This window comes from Pogoniulus pusillus, chromosome 8 (assembly GCF_015220805.1).
Source record: "Pogoniulus pusillus isolate bPogPus1 chromosome 8, bPogPus1.pri, whole genome shotgun sequence".
NCBI classification, from domain to species: domain Eukaryota; kingdom Metazoa; phylum Chordata; class Aves; order Piciformes; family Lybiidae; genus Pogoniulus; species Pogoniulus pusillus.
The window spans coordinates 24,534,052-24,555,420 of record NC_087271.1 but is presented as its reverse complement, the minus strand read 5'-3'; the positions used below and the strand labels follow the sequence as shown (position 1 = coordinate 24,555,420).

The 21,369-nt window shown below is 38.1% G+C and overlaps 1 protein-coding gene across 8 annotated transcripts in view; it reads left to right on the top strand.

Moving 5' to 3' along the window:
* MAST2 (microtubule associated serine/threonine kinase 2) overlaps positions 1–21,369 on the top strand; it is a 193,575-nt gene that overhangs the window by 83,113 nt on the left and 89,093 nt on the right. The gene's annotated exons all lie outside the window — the stretch shown is intronic.

The window sequence follows — 21,369 nt, the reverse complement described above, 5'->3', positions numbered from 1 at the left end:
AGTGTTGCTTGCACTGACATCACTGAAGTGACTCCACAGAAGTCACTGATTATTTATGTGATATGGACAACTTCGATCAGTGCTCTTCAAACAGTCTGTTGACAGAAGTCTAAGTACACAGCTCCTGGGCCACACAGGTCAGGTGTTTGTGGAGCAGTCAGTGTAATAGAGAGATTTTGACAAAGTAGCAGATGTTGGAAAAGTAAGCTTTAAAAAAGTAGTTTAAACAAATAGCAATTTTTAAAATAGACATGTTTAAAGAATTTTAGCAAACTAACTTGTGTTTCAGTGATACTATGAGAGCCTAGCTTTGCTATATTTACAGGTTTATGGTGGAAGGAATTGCTTTATTGATTGGAGTATATAAAGGAGAAAGCTTTTGTACTGCTTGCTATTGCATCATGATTTAAAATTGTTTCCTAGAGCTTGTAGACTATGGACATGAAGCTCACAAAAGCATATAACCTTTCTTCCTCAGATTTCTAGTTCTAATGAGAATTTATTTCCAGTCTTTCAGTGTAAGCTATCCCTTTTGTATAAGAAACAGTGTTTGGAAAATGCTGTGTAGTGCCAGTGATTCAGGGCTGAACAATTCAACAGATCAAAAGGTCTTTTTTTAAAAAATAGGGCATGACCAGACCTTTTTGTTTAGTTCATATAACAATGATAAACCAGCCAGGGAGTTGTTTAGAGAACCCAAAACACTGGGTGATTTTTTTTTAAACCAGTATGGCTTATAGGCTAGCTTAACTATATTTGATAGCTTTGTTTTTTTTTTTTAATGAAAGGTGTTGCTCAGGATTTGAAGGGTCTTTGAACAAATGGTGGAGCAGTGAGTTAACAGTAGGTTTTTTTGCTTAATGTAACTTAAATAATTTCATACAAAACTTTTGCAATTGAAGTTGAAGATGCCAGAGGTATTTTCTGCCCTCTCTCAAGCACAGAGGTGTGTATGACACAAAACTATTCATGTATTTACATTTGAAATATCTGAGGTAGAAGGGAAGTGCTTCAAATGTGTAGTGTTTTATTTAGTAGCAACTAAACCAAATGACTGAATGTTTTATTTCTGTATTTGCTTAATACCTTCAGCTTTCATTATTTCACTTTGGTTTTCTTTCACAAGTGAGTGACTTTTAAGCCATCATTATGTGAAGAGATTTAGCAACCTGTGTCAAGAGGATCCAGACTGTAAATTTTAAATGCAAGGTTACAGCTACTATTGACACTGAAAATCTATGAAGAAATGACGTGTCTTCAGTTAGTTGCCTGTATTATCTAGTTGATTATTTGACTGCAGTTTCTGAAATTACAGATTCTGAAGTTAATCCTACCAGGTGAATTCCTATTGCTTGAAAAGTTTAACTATTTGAGAAGTCAGTTGTGCATTGTGGCTTGTGTCTGTTTGTGTTGATGTCATACTGGTAAGCATGTAGGCTCCCTGAAAAGGGTCTTGTGGAGCTGATGGTATGTGATTTGCACATCCCAGTAACAGTGTTTACTTGGTCTGAAAAAAAGAAATCCTCTCTTAGTCTTTGAATCAGGAGTTAGAGAAATTTATATCATGAAAGAGAATAATTCTAATATATGTTTAAAATACACCTATATTGCATATGAATTTGTTCAACCATTCTGTCAAAAAGGATAGTTGAACTGTGCACTTAAATACAGGCTGTAGGCAGTTCTCAGAGCTTCTAGAGACTTTTCCTATGCTTGAATCAACTTAACAATGAACCTCATAAGCAAAAATAAAATCTGAAAATCAACTTTATTCTCAAAAGCTGTTGTGATGTAATTAATGAGTAGGAATAGTTATGGATGTTGCTAGGTCTTGATTCATTGACTGTCATTCATTGACTTTTGTTCACTGACAGGAGCAAAAGCAGGAATTGACAGAAGGATGAAGCATCTGGCTTGGAGCCAGAAACCCTCAAGGTGCATCCATTTTCTGACCAGAATCCAGCCTTTGTAGCAGTTCAGTAGCAATTGTCTTAAATAGAAATACACAGCTACTGAGAATTTTTCTGTATGCTACTCTGGAGGCTGGGGTGCATTTGTGAAAATATCATATTTAGGGAGGAAGTAATTATTTTCTAACCAGCCAGACTGAGAATGAAGATTTGATTTTTACTGCTTGCTAGGTGATTGCTTCGGTTGATTGTTGAATTAGGAAAGTTTTAGACTGTGGATAAGCTAGGGTATTTGTCATTGCTGAGTGGAGAAGGGCAAGCTCTTCCTGAAAATGCTTCTGAATTTTTCTTTGCCTGACTTTCATTGCTTCATATTTGCCTGAGTCAGCGTTAGTAGTCTCTTTTAGTACAGGAACTGATTGTAAGCACGGACAACAACAGTTGCTATGCTTGTTTGTACTAGGAAAAAGGAGTGGAGTTAAACGTCTTAGTATTTTTGGCAGGAGAGCATGAGACATTTTATGTGGAAGCTGAAGAGAATGAATGGTGGGCTGAAGCCTGAGAAGTCTGTTGATTAGTGACTCTGATCCCGTATTAGCAGAAGGGAACACAAGCACACCATAAATGATGACTTTGCCCTTGGAGATGTTGCAGTCTAATCTTGAGAAAATCATCACAGAGTGAGCAGACTTATAAAACAGATGGGAGAACTGTAAACAGGGTGACATTAAGAGAAATGCCTGATTATTTAGATACCATTTCATTGGTAATGTGCTTATATGTGTGTTTCTGTAGGGGAGTTATGTTTAATACACTAAAGGAAATTATACTCAGCTGAGTTGTAGGCTACAAAGAGGTTGAATAATACAAGTATGAGAACAAGTAGTTACATTCTCTCTCTGGTGTAATCAGAGTTCAAAGTTTTCCTTTCATATATTATGCATAGAAATATGTTGGTTGTGTTTTCCCCATGCTTTGTTCATAAAAAATAATTACCATTCATGAATATTTTCTTTAATTTCATGTGAAGTGATAGACCCAAACTTTGATCTCTATCCTATTAGTGGAAATGGTTTAATTATTTTCAGCCATTACCCTCTGCTGTTCTTTTGGTGCTACAGCCTTTACAGAGATGTTTCTTGTATTGTTGGCTTCAGCTTTCAAAAGACTTTGATGTGCACCTGCACGTGAAGCGCACTAGAGATGTTCCAGACTTGAAAGGACAGAGGTGGGGACTACACAGCAAGGCGAGTCTTGGGTGTGTTCATGTGTGTCACAGTGACTTGGCACCCAAAGAACCCCAGGTTGTAAACTGCAGATTTTCATTGTGGCTGCAGGATCTTTGACACCATCCTGGAGCTTCCTGTTTCTTTTGATTGCTTCTTGGCTGATCAGCAGCCACTGAATTGAGCTGGGGTTGCATTTGAGCCATAGTTTATTGTTCAGTACTCAGTTCTGTATAAATTCACTTGTTTGTAACATGAACTTTATTGACATTTTATGAAAAATGTGGATTTATATTTGAAATCCTCATGATTTCTTAGGCAGTTACTAGCTTGGGTTGTTGTCATTTTTGTACTATTGAAACCTAAAATTTTCTGGAAAAACACATTGCTTTCTAACAGTACACATAAATATGAAAAGAGTAATGTCCCCAGCAAAATAAATTTGCTAAGCCAGCTTTTCATTTCAGATGTAGGTTATTTTTATTAATTCTTTCCTGTTATCAGCCATCTGTGTCAAAAATACTTTGGAAGTCTATATGCAAGTGGAAAAAAACCATGGAGACATAAGAAGCATGAAAAATAATTATAATCCAGAATATATCCAGTAAAAACACACACTGAAATAAATGCACTCAATAAATAAATCAATACATTGCAAACAGCTGTTTTGATGGTGATAGGTGCTGATAAATAGTATTTACCTCATTTTTATGAAATGTGCTAAGCAACATAATAGTGTTTGCTAAAGACATGTGCAAGGCTTTTATGGTGGGCTTTATTCCTTCTAATCTCTTCTAAAGGCAATTTATGTCCATGGTGGGGCTCATTTTCTCTCTTTCTCTCCCTCCTCTGCTCTCTCCTTGTACTTATAAACCTCTGAAGGGTCTTAGTTTTGCAGCCCTAGGCTGTAATAGGGTGTTTAATTAAAAAAATCATTTTAATTTGTTAAATTTCCCCCCCAGCTTCCTGACAATAAGATAACACACAAAGACACCAAGAAATTTCTTTGGGAGGATATGTTGAATACCAGTTTTTAACAGTTTCTCCTTGTATTTTTTTTTTAGTGCTTAGACCTGGGAAACAAAAAGAAGTTCAATGGCAGAGATTTTTTTTCTCTGTCTTTTAGTGCTGGTCTGTCTTTATGTTGCTGTGCTCAGGTGCTGTGGGAATTTCCTCTGTATCTGCAGAGAAATGGAGTATATCATTCCATTTCTGTTTGTCTTGGTGGGTAAGTGTGTCTTCTGGGGATCAATCGATGCCATTTCCCTGCCAGGAGCAAGTGCTGTGCCTCAAGCATGGAGAGGCTGAAGTGCTGGAAATGGAGGAAAAAAAAGATTTTGAAAAGGAGCAGTGAGTTTTGCTGCTTGTGCACTGTGTTCTGTCGTGGATCTGGATATAGGAATAAGAAGTAATGCCTTCATTCAGTGCTGCCTGGTTGTGATACTTTTTATAGCTGGGAAGAGAAACTGGTGGTATTTTCTAAGCACTCCATCCCTCTCTGAGTTGCACAGAAGCAGCTCACAAGCAGTAGATCAAAAATAACCCACTGCCCTTAATCTGATATGTGGGGCTGGCTCCGGAGGTGGAACGTGCTGAATTATTCCCACGAGGCTCTGTAGGAGTGTTACTATTTGTGTATTGGGCTTTAAAAATAATTTGAAGGTATTGTTTCTATAAAAGAAGCGATTTTGTGAATAAGGGGGATTTAATGCTCTGTATATACTGCAGTCTCAGAGACTAAGAATTTATGGAAGTCTTCATCATGCATTTAAAAGGGACAGAGGTCTTCTGCAGTTTTTGTTACCAAGTTTCCACTACTTAATCCATGTTTTCATTTAATAAGTATAATCAAATGTTACATACCAGATTTGTACCTTTTGTCACTTGCTGTGCTTTCTTACTCTGAAGGAATGAGGCGGGGGGGAAGGGCAGGGGCTCTGGAATGGCCGCATTGGGCACCTTGGCCTTTACTTTAGAGAGTGGCAGTTTGTTCTTCTAATGGGACATAATTGTTGAGAGGTTGTGACCTTGTAGTGTGGGGCACTTCTGCTCTGATTTCAATCAGGGAGGTAGGAGTTGTAATCTGGACTTTGACTTGGTGTATGAGTACTTGTCAGTAGCAGTCCATACCTGCCCTGCTACAGTCTTTTAACATTTTAGCGTCTATCAGATAAATACTTGGATTTTTTTTTTTGGGGGGGGGGGGGGGGGGGGGAAGCTACCTTCTTACAAATACACATTTCGTTGTTGTTGGACTTTTTTTTTTTTGAGCAATTTTGTGAGTAGCATTAAATCGATTTTGAACTGGTTGAAATTGCCATTTGAAAACAAAAATGCCAGAGTTATACTGTAGAAGGGTGCATGGTTCTGTTCCTTCTTCTCCCCCCTTTCAGCATTTGGCTCCTGAGATTGCCGGAGCTCTGTTTTCTAGAGTCCAGAAAGTTTGTAGCAGAAACACAGCTTGGGAGTTACAGGAAGGTGTTTTTAGATTAAAGTTGCGCGCGTTCTTCAGAGGATTGATTTCTGCAAGGGGAACGGTTCACATGTTCCGCTGCTGGCCAGGAACAGCTGCTCTTTGCACCGCTGATGACTCTGCAAGAGCTCGGGGTGGGAACGGGGACTCTATTCCTATCGCAGTGTGAGTTTTCAAGCTGCTATGTGAGATTTCTGTCAGAATCCTTTCCAGTGTGCCATCGCTGCCTTTGCTTTACGTTTTCGTTTGGATTGGGTGAGAGCGACTGCGACTGCTCCTTGAAGCCCAGGAGAAGTTTGTCGCCAATTTGCTGTGGGCTCAGCCTGAGCGTATCAGGACTGTACTGCTGGCAGGGTGACGGGTCCGATGGCTAGTTTGTGTCTTGGACTTTACTGCGCCTTTGTTTCGTGGCGGTGGGCTTGATTTCCTTCCCCTGGATGCTATGAATGGACTCCTAGAAGGTTTTCTTTTCTGCGAAATAATTAGTTTTTTGACATGAACCGTGTGATTAATCTGGACCGTTACTGAACTCCTGGGGTCTCCGTGAGACTGAGCGTGTGTGAAGAGCTTGGAATCGCACGGATTGTTCTGTGCTCTGCGTTGGAGTGATAACAGTGGGCTCTCCTTCCTGGCTCTAAGCCTCTTATGCTGGGAAGAAACGTAGTGTATCAGCACAATGATGAAACGGAGGAAAGAGAGGCTTGGAGCCCCATCTCTGCGGATCCAGTAAGGACTGTTGTGAAAAATAAATTGACTTAAACATTTCAAATTGAAGCTATGAAGAAAAGCAAGCCATAATTTGCTGAGGCCAATAAGCATTGCTTTTATTTGTTAGAACTTATCTTTATTTGTCATGCTTATTTGGCTGTACACAGAATTTCATTTGGAAGCTTTAACGGTTTACTTTAACGTAGCATTTACCATAAAGTATAGCCAAAAAAGGAGCAATATTTAAATGTTTCTAAGTGAGGTACATTGTGGTTAGGTTTTGTACTAAGCATTAATTAATGCAGTAAAAGTAAGTGTAAGTGCCTTTCTGGTTTGATCACTCTTCAAATTTAAAAAGTACTTCTAATAATCTGCCAGAAAACTGTCACAGAGCTTAAATCCATAGAAACCTTTGCCACCTTTATTATCTTTTAGAACTAGGAATGTGTGGTGGTTTGGGTGCTTCAAACTAGCACAGAATGCTATTGAAAACTTCCAGATTCAAAGCAAAAAAAATCTTTATTTAGATTGCCCACATGTACTTCTTCGAGTTAAATTTGAACAAGCAGTTCCTTTTTAATGTTTGTGTCCTTTATAAATGCATTGAAAGCTACTTAGGAAAACTGCTATTTATGTTGTTCATAATGATATTTATTATTTCTATTAGGTAAAATTAAGGAAATTGTATATTTCATAGTGTGTTAATATGTAGAGGAGGCTAAATGAATCTGTCACATAAAGAAGGGAGGAGCAGGGTAAGAGGCAGGCACAACCTTTTCTGTCTGTGGATTGTAAAGCTCATCAACTGTTTAAGCAGAGATTGCTAGTGGGAAGGATTGACAATATGTAAAGGTTGCTTGCTGATAAGCATTTGGATTCATTGAGAAATTTGAAGCAAGAAACACAGACAAACATGCTTGTCTTCAGGACTTCTCTGTGAAGTGTCTGAATATTTAAACAAAACTGAAACATGCCCCAGATTTCCCTTTTGCTCATTTTTATGTTTAAATATGGTAGACAGGATTTTTTTTCATCCATTAATCAAAGTTAGAGCTGTAAGAATGTACAGTGTCAATAGTTTGTATTCTAATACAAGATAGAAAGATTGTATAGTCCTGCTCTGGCAGGGGAGTTGGACTCAGTGACCTCTTTGGGTCCCTTCCAACCCCTAACGTCCTGTGATCCTGTAGTACATAAGTACACTTTATCATGTCAATATTTGTAAGTGGACTTCTATTTTATTTCTTGTGAAGGACATCTCATAGTGTATAATTCAATAAAGTAGGTGATAGAAGCTCTTTTAAAAGTTTATGCAAAAGTCTGTTTGCAGGTTTTTGGAAGGCAGCTACTTTGAACGATTTTCTGTGCTCTTGAATACTTGTTGGCTGCTAACCCTGCAAAAGCAGTATAGTGTACAGAGTGTATATAGAGCTGGGAAACAATGTCCTCAGTTGGAATCCTGATACTACAATGGGCATGCTGTGGACAAGTCACTTGGCCTCTTTGTGCCTCAGTTTCCCCATTGCTAATACTAGAATAAAGCCATTTTATGGTGCTCTTTTCAGTCTTAATTAGTTAAAGCTCTCAAACACTGTTAGTATTAAATGTAAGTTTCCAGTTAGTGCTTTGTGTAATTCGTGTCTTCACAGTTACATACTTCTATTGTTGCTACAACCATGGAGTGGAACCATGGCTTCTAAACTATGGAGGTTATAAGTGTTCTATGCCTGTTACTGGCCCCATTATCAGTCTGCTTTTTTTTTCTGAATTAAAAGTGGTACATATTCCAGAAATCTTGGGAATCACTACAATAAAGGATGTTGTTAATTCCAGATTGGAAGATTTTCATAGTAGAAAAATAATGTTGACTAGATACTATATTGGTTGACAAGTATGGTTTGGTTTGGATGGTAATAAAATGAATGACTTAGTTTATTGCAGTTATTAAGATGTCAATTTTATTTTGAAAGTACATTTTTTTTTATCAAACCAGAAGTTGTGATATTGACACTGATTTATTTTTTTCTACTGTGGTACCTTGTCAGAATCTCCTCTCCTTTCTTCTCCCACTGCCGAGGAAGTGATGTTCATCAGCACATGTTCTCTCCTACATCTGCTCCAGGTCTGCAGCACCTAAAATTCCCATTTAGTGCTGACTGTGCACTTGTTACTTCTCCTCTAGTATTTTATCTGAACTCACAACCCCAGAGCAATCCATCTAGTCCATGCTACAGCCATCCTTTTCAGTGGAGGTAAGGAGAAGTATCATCTAGGAATTTCTAACAACTTCATGTTGGTGTAGCCATTTATGAACTTAACAGCTTTAAGAGAATAATACCTGACAGAGTGGAACAGCCTTGTAGTTGTAGTTTGTGTCTAGTTCTTGATGCTTCACTTGGTGTTGCCTGTTAGTACAATTTTTTCTAGTTCATGTGTAGTTTAAGGTCCTGCATAGAGAGAAATGCAAAATTATCTGAGGAATGGAAACCTCTGTGCCTCTGTGTGTGTGTGTGTATGTTCAGATTCCTGGTTTCCTTTGTGCTATCTTCTGACTGCACGTGCAACTTCCACCTCGCAGCAAAGGAACCGTCACAGGTATTGCTGATGCCAAGAAAATCAACTTAAAAGTAAAACTGCCTTGAGTGGAGTCCTTAAAAATCTCTGCCTGAAACAGCAGGTCTGTGGTCTGTGCTGTGGTCTGTTTTACTCACTGTTGGCACCAGAGTCTACAAAGGATGAGTAGAATTGAGCCTGTTAGGAGTACAAGAGTTTCTAAACTTGAAAAAAGTGAAAACCAGCTCAGTCAGTATTGAAGCATTTGAGAGTTTGGTTGATGTAGTTTTCCTACAAGCATTGCCCTTCCTTCATGCTGAGCTATTGTGGAACATGGATATGTCCGTTAGCAGCCCTAGTGGAAACCTTCAGCTTCTTTAGTAAGAAGTTTTTTCACCCAGTGAGTCATGACAAAGGCTAATGGAAGCTAGAGATCTTTGTGTGGTTATGAAGCCGGAACTCAGTGGTGGTACCTACTTAAAACTTGAGCCAGCATAGCCATCAGAAGGCTAGTTTTGAAGTTCACATGCTGCAGTGTGGATGTAACTGGTCAAATTTCAGTTACTCATCAGGTGGTAATGCAATAGCCCCTGAATCTAGACTGTTAGTTCAGAGAGAGATTGCTCTTGCTGCCCAGCTTTGGTAGGAGTAACAAGAAAAATGTGAAGTTGAGCTATTTTAGGCATCTCTTCCCTGTAATGGAGAGTATCACATATGCTGGGTGGAAATCAGGCTGTCAGCAAAGGAAAGGGATGTTACATATATCTGTACAGCACTGGCACGAAGAAAGAGATGCCTGCCCAGCAAGCCTGATGCTTTCCCTGCACGTTGCACAGCACTTGGTGGAAAGACTTACTATGGGCCTCGTTTTGGCAGCACTTGCAGTGAAGTGAAGGACAAGGACTAAAGAGTAGTCTTCTAACATTGTCGTGTCATTGTCATCAATGTAATCTAACATTATTTTTTGTTATTTAGAAGCTGGTGTTGGGTAATGTTCCTTCAAAGGGGTGATTAGATGCGATTAAATGCTCTCTAGCGTTAAGGCAAATGAACAGGCTCATAAGAAGTAATTAATTACCAAAATTAGGTTACTGTTAAAGTCAGGTGAGAACTGCTCTTTTTGAGTAAGAAATCTAATGATTATAAATTATTTTAAAGCCTTTTTGGTACATATTGCTTCTTTTTTTTCTCTGAGAATCTTTCAATCTTTGTGCTTTTGACATTGATCAGTGAATAATTTTCTCCTTAAGTGTAGTTCATATAAAAGACTTAGTGTCAAGCTATATTCCACTGTTACTAAGGACTCTCCTTGATAATAATATTTTTCACATATGGGGATCTTCCAGCCATCTGCTTTCTAAATACTGAGTGGTTGATGATTCACAGATACATGGCTCTGTGTACAAGCTTAGGTCTACTATAATAACTTTTTATTTTTGTCCTTGTTGCTTTCACCTGTGCAGCTCTTGATCCGATTTTATCCTGTCTTTCTTTGTTGTAGTTTTGTTTACTTGGTTACGGTACCAGTGATAGGCATTCCTGCTTGCTTAGAGCAAAGGTTCATCTTGGCAAGTTATTACCATCTTAGATCTACTCAGCTTAACACCCTCAGGTTAGCCATGCAACAGTTCATTCCCATGTAGCAAGTACTACTAGGAACTGGTGGGAAATGTAATAGGAAAACTTATGTTAAGTATTTCTCACTTTTAACCTTTGGTATATTGTATTTGCAGGAATCTACTTAGTTTTTCCCTTCTTGCCTGTATTTTGTGGTCATGTTTATTTTTCATGGACAGGTGAACAACTGTTGTTGCTTCTGATACCAGGTCAGATAGCATGGGATTTTTTGGCTTCTGAAAGAAAAAATCTAATAAGAATGAAAATATTTTATACAGAACCTTTGAACAAATAAAAATTATGCAAACATTTCAAAAGAGTAAAAGGAAAAGTAGAGTGGCATGGTTACAATAAGCATAAATTGATAGCAGGTGAAATAAGACTACTGTAGTCTTATACAACCATGTGCTGGAATTAAAGTTGTATATCTTTAGGAAGAACAGAGAATGAAATTTAGCATTAAACTGAAGTATTGAATCTCATATCTGAGATATGGTTTGCACTCTTTTGTGTGTATCAAGGAAGTCAAATTACTGAAGAAGAAAATGAGGCCATGTTTCACAGCTGGTCCTCTTTATGGGTTGGCAAGTCTTTGTACACTCATTTTTGTCCTTTAATTTAATAAAAATACAGTTTTCTTGCTATCAAATTGCTTAGAAGATGTAAAAAATTAATTGCCCTAACCTGGAAGTAATGGGCTGTGAGGTTAAGAGCATGTGTATCTCCCTGTTTCAAAAAATGGTACACTCTCTGTAACATCATCAACAAGATATAAGCTAGTTTCAGTAATTCTAGAAACAGATTACTTTCTTTGTGATAACAAGGATGAAAGGATTCATGTGCCATAGTTTTGGCATCCTGGGTGCTGCAGGTGAGGTGAAGTCTCAGTGGAATTTTGCTTTATCCAAACAAATCAAGTGAAGAGTTTGATTCATCTGGATTGTTCAAGGGGTATTTGCTCATGCTGTTGTGATTTCATGAATTCATGCCAGTTGTAGAACACTTTCTTATGGGGATACATGGTAGAGATTATGTTCTTCCTTGAAGGTTCTAGCCTTAAAGTCTGTTGATAATAGCTATTAATTTTTTGTAGTTTTGCAGAATGGTTCATAGTTTTTTGTTGTTGTTTTTTTCTAATCTGGTCACCATTTCTGAATGTGATAGTGGTCAGATTCTTGCTGTCTTATTTAAGCAAAAGAAAATGGGGAGCCTAATGTTGCTCCAAAACACTCAGTGTTTGAGCACAGTACATAATTACTTGTTCAGTGCACAATTAGAGTGTTAGGAGTTTTATGTAATTAGGATTTTATGGACATCTGTGATATAATTTAAGGATGTATTTATTTATATAAACCTATTCTAGGAAACAAGCATTTAATCAAAAACTTTGTAAGTAGAAAGAACATATTAGACACAGACCTTCAACAGTTGGACCGAGAGGGTTGCCTGCCTTTGTTTTTAAGACTTTTCATAGAAGCTGTTACCATGGATGAGGGGAGGCCTATATTTAGGGCTATGGCTTGTTTGGATGCATGAGTGTGGTTTGATGTGCAGCATCCTCAGTGAGGCTGCAGTAAACAGATTGTCTTCCTGGGCATTGCAGAGGGATGGTCAGCTTCTCTTCACCAAGGGGGTGGGATGGAGACATTCATATTATTTGGATAAGGTCTCCTTTTAGTTCTTTTTCTTATGTATCTGAATTGCTGGTTTGTCTTGATGAGGGTTTTGTAGCTACAGTCCTTTTACTTCAAGGCAGGTGCAGAAATCCCTTCCATAGTCTAAGGATTTATTGTTTGAACACATGTCCCCGCATCATCCTGGCTTTGGGATTTTATAAGGTACATATCTTTTACAGCAGCTGGGAAGCACCTGTAAACAGGAGAAGCTCCATAATTTTAGGGAAAATAAAACATTCTGAATTCAAACTTGATGAGGTTCTTTATATTCCTTATTTTGAAATGCCTGGAGGCTTGTCAAGAGTTGTTGTTAGTTTCCTATCTCTACTTAAATTTCCTTTTAGTTTAAAGTCACTTGATACAGGTTTTAAGAGTTTAGTTAGAATTTCCTATTTGACAAATGTCAGAAGATTAATGAAGAGGGCTATACTCAGCTTGAATGACATGTGGAAATTGGTCTGTTTTGGCAGCAAGTGATACTCTCCTGGTTATGTGCTTGATTTGGTACAGGTTTTGCTTTCTTAAATGTGCTAAATAATTGGTCAGAGTTGACTACATGACAGTATAATGTCACTTTTGGAAACAGTGTAGATAAGCAATTCAGGAATAACGAGTAACAGAAGAACTTTGTGAATATATCATGATGCATAATGTGGAATGGTGAATTTTGAGTAGGTAATTTTTTTTGCAACTGAATTATAATCTACATCTCACATGGAATGAACGAATGAGTTTCCAGAATGAATTACTTTTTAAGTGGAAATTCTTTTCTTTCTTCCTCTTCTTTTGTAGCAGTTATTATTATTTGGAATATTTTTTCACATCTAGGAGACTACAGGGGAGGGTCATATTGGTGATACCTAAAACTGGACAGGCTCAGATAAGTTTTTGTCTTTCTTAAGCAGATCAGAAACTGTTTGATTGCCCTATGGTTGCCTGAATGGTATAATTTTTTCATGTGAAGGTATTTTTTAAATGCTAAAATCTCTGTGTCCTGGTTGAAGCTGCAGTAACAGAAGAGTTAAACCCTGGGTTTTGGAGCCAGAGATGTGCATTCTTGTCTCTTTCCAGGCTCAGCTTTTGGCAGCCCTCCACGGGACCACTTGTAAAATATAACCTGGTGGTTTGACCTGGGATATTGGAGGCTCCCAGAGGGGAGTATGTTCTTGTGATTTCAGAATTTGAAAGGCTGTAATGTTTGCTGGCCGTTTCTCCTACCAGGTAGTTTGTGGCTGGTTTTCTATGTAATTGTGTTTCAAGTCTGTGTGATCTGCTTGTACACCTGCCTTTGAGGTGACTCGTTTACTGCCCCTGCACTGTTCAAAGCATTTGGGGTGGTTTGGACAAGCTAGCAACTTTTAGTGAGGAATGAAAACCTCAGAAGGTTCTTAAGAGACAGTGGTAAAGACTGATTTTTTTTTTCTTCTGTCCTTATCCTCAAATAACAGTGATTTCCTCAAATGATAGTAATGTGCTCAGTTCTGTACAAAGCTCTTCCTTCCACATAGTCTTCCCTTCAAGGACCTTTTGATCTTGAATACAGATACAGAAACAACCCATGTGCTGAAATATTCCTGACAAGGGAATCATTCTGAGAAAGAATATTCTTGAACAGGCAGGCATGTGTTTATTATTGTTGATAGACAGTCCCGTGCATCTTCCAAAGCTTGTTTTTAATTGTACTGTGAGGCAAACAGGTGCTATTTTTAGTTTTGACTTGGAAAATCTGTGAGTGTGTAAACAGGTCTGTTAGCATCCTGCACTGAAGCATTAAGAGTAGAGATTCTCTAGTAACGAGTACCTAGTGTCAACTTAATGGACTTGAGCTGGGGAGAAACAGATACTTTGTGATACAGCTGCTTGCATTAGCACAGGACTATTCCTGCCCATGAGCAGGAGATTCCCTTCAGATCTGTTTTCTAAAAAAAAAATCAACTGTTGGAAGCCATGAGTTGCAATTTCCAGTTTAGATAAACTACTTAGGAGATTAATGTTAACCTGAATGCTTAAGGAGCGTTTAGACGATAAAGAAGGAAATAAGATTTCAGGGTAACATTGCAGCAGTTTTAAAATTTGTATCCCATTTTAGCTATGTTGAACTTTTGTCTCAAATTTAAGCTCCTGTTTGAATATTCAGAACTGTACCATGCCAGAAGACCTGCGGCAGAGCTTCATCTTCTATTAACATATCCCTTTGTGCTTTTCCCTACAGACTGCATCCATACTCCCCTTTTCTTCAGTATCTCTATTTGTATTTGTTCTAGTTCTTCAAGTTCTTTCTTCCTCTCCTTTAGTTTTCCTCTCCTAAAGTTTTGTTACTTTGGCTAGTGGTTATTATTCTGTCATTCAATCCCTTGTGTGGTAGTTGAGAGCATAATCTTCCAAACGTAGTTTACATTACACTGTCACTATGAATTATTAATGGTCTAAAATAAAATCTTCAAACGGTAATCTTTGCCGTGGTGAAAGGCCTTTGTGTGCTTTTGTTTTCCTTCCTGTCCTCCCTTCCCTTTCCTTTCTTCAGACCTGCAGGTCTTTAGAGCAGGGATGTTATTGATCCAGCTGTCTGGGAATGAGCTGTGCAATGAGGGTCACGTTGTCCCATCTCTGGGCTGAGATGGGCATGTATTGATATGAGCACTGAATAAAAAGTTGTGGAAGTAGTATTTTTGATTCTGTTAGAAGACCTACTCCCAAGTAAAAATGATAATGTAAGCCTTGTAGCTTACCTGAAAAGGTGAATTGATATTTTTGGTGCATTCCTAGTTTTGCTCCTTTGATTCTTGATTTTATTTGTCAATAGATGAGAAATTTAAAATAAGAACTCAACAGGTCAAATGAGAATTCCCAGCAAATTTTTAGGGCAGAGAAGTTCAACCAAAAAATATCTGATGAAAATCTCTGTCAGCTTTTCTCCATGCTTCTTTTTAATCCACCTGCTTGTCCATTCTACGCCCAAGAAACTAGAAGATTCCAAAATCATTAAACGTCCACTTCTCCAAGTCAACCAGGACACAAATACTGACCAGAAGTGCTTAACTTACGAGTGTCTGTGCTGTCCTCACGGAGAACTTGCAATTAATTAGAACACAATGAAGTTGATTACAGCTGCCTTCATCTTTAACATAGAGGAGCAGCCCATGGGGACGTGTTCCAGCCTGCACCCATGGCTTAGTGTGCGCAGCCTCCTCTAATATCAAGATGGATCATAAAACTGTGACCTGTCGCTTCTGCAACTTTCCTCTCCGTATTAAAAACAAGGGCAGCTGCAGGCTGCACCGCAGAACGCCGCAGTCTGTTTGTTACATACTGTTGTTGTAAGTGGTTGGTATTGTGAAAAGTGCTTTATTTATTAATTTTGCAAGTCAGAAAGTACATTCTTCGGACAAGCAGGTGGTGTTCATTTGCATGCATGATCTGTCCTGCCTCAGCTTATCTGTTTGCTTAGTAGTCTCTCTGTTCCAGCTTGTGCGTTGACAAGCTGGAAGTATTAATTGCTTTTATTACTAGTTGTGTTTTATGGGTAGTACAGAAGCCTAAATCTGCTTTTGTTAGAAGATGTTTTTAAAGTGTATGAATTTTGCTGAAATCTTGACCTTTTTTTCCCCTTCCTCTATAAAATGTGTATAGTGCTGGATTTGTTAATCGAAATTGTGAAGAAAGAGAAGTAAGGTGACTGAGTGTAAGATGAATGATCCCATTTCTTTATATCCAAGATGGTTTAAAGGTCATTGGTGAGGTGGGCTAAGCCATATTTATTTAAAAACTGAGTAATTTGTGTTACCTATTTTTGCTTCCAACTGTATTATTTAGATCTATTTTTGCCGTTTTTAGTGTGTTGTGGTAGAGTGTAGTAAGATTTAGCATGTCAAACTTTCAAAAATTTGTTTTTAGTATTTTAAAATTAGTTTTTCTCTGGAGACTGCAGAAATCATTGAGTTCCTTATCTGTCTATTCTGTACTTTATTTCAAAGCAGAGAATTCAACTTGGGTGAATCAATCTTAAATTGTTAAATCTGCTTCTGTGTTCCAGAGCTCTTGCTGTGTATGTCCATTCTGGTATGTAGTGGGGCATGCAGGTTAGAATCTTACGTGTAAAAGAAATAGCTTTGTAGAAGAGCTTCTGAATGTTGTGTCTATTTTAGGGGATGTTGCTTTCCTGTGTGTCTCTTTTGTGGGCTTCCCAGAGTTACTCTAAAACAATTTATTGTGTCAGTCTGTAGCTGTGTCAAAGTCAGTGTTTGGGGCTTGTTCTCATGTTCATTCTGTCTTGTGCATGATATATTTTTCTGAGGCTCACAACCTTAGGCATTTTGCTTGCCTGCTGGTTGATGATATGTTATCACAGCTTTCTCAGTCTTTTAAGATTAAAAACTAAGATTCATATTATTCCAAAAGAATAACTAAAATAAGGACCAATTTATGTTAAAAATTCATGGCCAAATTAGGATGTAATTCTGCTTTTAAAACTGGATCAACTTTTATTCTTTTTTTCCTTTGTATACCAGCACTCATGATGTTTCCCAGGCATGGTTGTGATTTCTCATGTCTCTTCTGTGCCATAGCTTATTTTGTAAAGTCTATTCTTATCCCATGCTCTAACTTCATTAAGAATTTATGCTTGAAAAATGTAAAATTCATCCTCTTAGTCTGTTCATTACATTAGCATTCCCCTTGCTCCCAGAATAACTCTTCTTAGCCAACATCCTATGAAGTAAGCTTTTTGTCTCAGAAATGCTGTGGTAAATGCAAGGGCTTCACAATATCTTCAACATTTCAGCTGAGCCTGAGTGTGTTAACCAAGAAATGAGGGAACAAGCTGTGAAGTGGAAAGTCCAGCACTAGAGATTCAGGTTGGACGAAAAAGCTTGAATTACATCTAGGGAAAAAAAAAAAAAGGCAAAAACAACAGAAAAAGATGCCAGAATTTGTTTTAGAGTTCAGGCTTGATTTGGTCTTCTGGGTAATATGCTGTCAAACAGGTGAAGGCACTCCCTGCTAGCTGCTTGCCGGGTGTAGCTCCAAGCCTGGAGGCACTCCTTGGCACAGCATGTGTACAGGTTGCTGCTGTGATATGGGTGCTAGAAATATGTGTTCTGGTACAGATGTGGGGAGCCCTTTTAGCTGTTGTGAGCTATTGGTTGTGCCCTGAGTAGCAAAAAGCCCTCTAATTGACCCTTTTTTGGCCATTTGCTTTGTTCATTGTACCTTGCTGCCTTGCTTATTGTCTCGGTCCAGTTATAACTACCTACTGGTCATTCTTCAGTCCTTAATTCCTGTGAAGACACAAAGCATGCAACATACCTTTACTTCTATTTCTTTGTCTTTCACGTTCTGTGCTGTAGTTGCCTCGTAAGACAGAGAGTGGTAACACTGGCTTTTTCAAATCTTTTTTGCTGCAATAGTCTTGCTGGAATGAGTTATGGACAACATCCATCATGGCCTGAGTGTTATGCTTCTTTGGGAGATACACAAAAACCCTGTTACAGGAGCATGTAGCAAAAGCCTGGTCTGGTCTTGTTACTTAGCATCAAGAGCCAGAAATATAAGAATTCTGCAAAGAACTTGAAGCCAGTTAAGTGCTGTTCTTCTTCATGGAGAGCCTGGTGCTGGTTGGAGTGGCAGGAGAAGAGATTAAGATATCTTCCTGTTTACCAGCAGTGTTGCACAATGAATTCATTAGCACCGTATTACAGGTTACAAGGAAAGTTTCAAGTGCATCTTCAGAAATAATACATGGCAAAGGTGAAGTATTGCTGTGGTGGCAACAGGAGGTTCGATCTGTTTTTAATTCTGGATAAATTTTGGTTGGTGAAGAGGAAGGAAAGTCTTTGGGTGAGGATGTCTAGGTTATAGCAGCACTCTGATGCTGTATTTCTCACAGCTGTTGTTGTCTTCAAGAACATTTTGGATGCAATGCTAGAAGATTTCTGTATGACCCTGAAGTGAGATTTTCAAAACTGATGTTTGGTATTTTTATTGTCCAAATAGCATTTCTCATTATTTGTGGAATTTGAATCCCATACTGAAGTTACGTTTGATTAAATCAGACAACTGACATTTGAATCACACATGAAGATGATAGGGCTGGGGAATGAATGCGACTTCTAGTAACATATTTAAAGCGGACAATTGACCTTTCCATCTGAGGCCAGTTGTCAATTTTATGAGCTTGAAATACGTTAAGCTTGTGTTATATTGAAGTTCCAAACATCTTACTAGTGTTGTTGGGAAGAATAGAGTTGTATGGAGTATTAGCATACTGCTAAGTGATATTTTTGTAAATAGAAATTACAAATTAAAAATCTTTCTTAGTAAGTATTCATAGGATTTGGGGCACTATTAACTTCGTGCTTGATTCTAATCACTACTTGGTAGTGTTTCCATTTATAAAATACTAATTGTGGTGCTAGAGCCTGTAGTTAGCATCTTCCAGGTATAATAGAGTACAGTTTACTAAGAGTTGTTTTACAACTATGAAATCAGAGCAATTGCTTATTCTAAAGACTTGCAGCGATATTGTAGTGAATTAGATAGCATTTCAGGCTATGCACTATGATTGCAACCCGTAACTGTGCCAGATTAAAGTTACATGAGAAGTTGGCAGCTTTTACTCAGGTATATGAGAGTGCAGTGCCTGAAAGTGAGTTCAGTAAATATGCCTGATCATTACTCATTAACTTCTGCAGTTACTAGGATGGTCTCTGCATGGAAAATACGCACTAGGGAAAAGTTTGCTTGTTCTTCATCCTCACAAGACCTGGCCATCAGGTCTTAGTTTAATCTCAAATGTGTCTTTGAGAGCCTGTTAATGGGTAGCAATTGAAATATGACTGAATCACTGTAGTAGAAGAGTAATTTAGTTCTGTATTGGCTCAGGAATTGCTGGAGGTGGGGCAGCTTCTGCCAAAAAGTGAACAAATTAAAGATTTTTAATGATTGTATAACCTAGCAAATAAAGATATTTTCAACTTAATGTTTTCTGTCATACTGTTGCTTTCATGTCTCGAGATTGCAGTCTGCTCAAAGGCAGTCTGTTCTTCATCTGCGTAGGTCACTGTTCAAATAATAATGATGCCCCAAATAGCTCAACACACATCTTCCATGTATTTTTTTTAAAAGGAACCATCCTTTTCTTAGAAGTATATAGGAAGAACTTTTTTCCTTTCTTTGTGTTGAAAGGCTGAACTATTCTGCTGGATTTTTTTTGTGTTGCCCAATTTTAACTGTACTGCTAGTGATGAAGAGAAAGTATCTCTTCAGCTGAGCTGCATTAATTTAAAATTAGTATTTTAGTACTTTTAGACTGGATCTCAGGGTGATGAGATTCTGTAATAGGTTGCCCAGGGAGGTTGTGGATGCCTCCTCCCTGGGTGGTGTTCAAGGCCAGGTTAGATGAGGCCTTGAGCAGCCAAGTGTAGTTGAGAGCTACCCCTGTCCATGGCAGGGACGTTGGAGTAGATGATTGATAAGGTCCCTTCCAGCCTAAGTTTTTCTATGATTTCAGGTGGTTTCTGATACAAGCCTTCCTTTACAATAATGTGACTCAGGAAAGTTATTTTCATTTGAAAACTACTGGTCTACTACAGTAGTTCTGGTTGAAATAATAGAAAAATATAGTCAAGAATATATTGTGGGAACTTTTCTTGATATGCAGTCAACTTAAAATGTAGTCAGTCCATAAGCAAGGTTGGACGTGGCACTTGGTGCCATGGTCTAGCCTTGAGCTCTGTGGTAAAGGGTTGGACTTGATGATCTGTGAGGTCTCTTCCAACCCTGATGATACTGTGATACTGTGACATTTGGGATATTTGTTTTCTAAGTGGCCTCAATGATACCCTTGGTACCCTTTCAAACTTTGCTAGTTAAGGTTACTTTTAAAATGACAGGTTTTATTTAAAAGAACATGGTCTTATACAGAGTGAATTTATTTAATGATAAATGTAGCTGCTATGATGGAAGTCCAGAAAGTAATGGGTTTCATGTAGACTGTTTGCCTAATTGCATTCTCATTTAATGTCAGCCTTAATTAATGTCCTTCTTTGGTAATGGTAAAGACTAGAAATTGGGGGAGTCATTGATATTGGCTATTTATAACTGTCCAGTGCAGTGTCATTAGGAAGGCCGTGAAAACTACACACTATTGGTTGGCAGAGAAATACTCAATCATCACAGGAGCTGCCAAAATGTTCTGCAGGTGGTCTTCTCTGGGGACAAGTTGGGCATGAAATAGAGAAAGTACATTAGGGAGATTGATGGAGTCTGAATATCCTGGAAGGGGAGTGAAAGAATTTTGTAAGGAAAGAATTTTCTTCAGGTTTGAAATAGCTCAGGATTGGGAATTCATAAAGTCATATTAACGTTTTTATGAGTTAAATAAAATAGAAAACTCCTCTCAAAACCTGTTTGTGTAGGTGCCCTGTTTTTTTAATGTACTTTATGCACAAGGCTTGAACTAGTGAGAAGTTTCTAGTCCTAATTTTGCAAAATGCTTTGTTTGTCATACAGAGACAGTGATATGGTTCCTCGAAGATTTAATTTCTCATCCTTATGCTTCATACATTTGTTACAACTGAAGCAAATTCTGCAAATGTTGTCATTGTCTTATTTTTAGACATGGCATATTTTGAAAAAATGCTCAATGGTTTCATTTTGTTCTTCTGTTTTTCAAGCAAAAGCCACTACATCCTCCAAGTATGGTGTCTCCATGTTTGTTTTACGTACTCTGAACTACTCTGTAGTTAATGTTTTGAGAGAGTCTCAAAATGAGCGCAAGCATTTTGAGAGGCAGGAATATGAAGTATTAAAGAAATTCCTGCTGGTTATGAACCAGTGTTACGTAATTCCCAAAGTGCTTTTTTGCCGTTCCTGGGTAAGTGCTCTGCAGATCCACATTAAATAGCAAGATGGGTGGATGGACTGGTTTCTGATGGTCACAAACATCCCGTTCCCTTGCCCTCTTGGAGTGCCCTGTATTTTGCCAGAGCAGAGAAGGATGGACAGGGTGTCACTGGGTTGGTGCTGTGTAGAGGAGTCAGTCACTGATACTAATGGAGGGTGTTCTAAAAGGACTTCTCATTTTTGAGTTGTTTCTGTAGGAGATGTGAAGATGCTGATGTAGAGTATAGTGATATTACTAGTGATACATCTTTAACTGCTGAGTTTACAATTACTTTCAGAAAAAAAACCCACAATTAATACAAAAT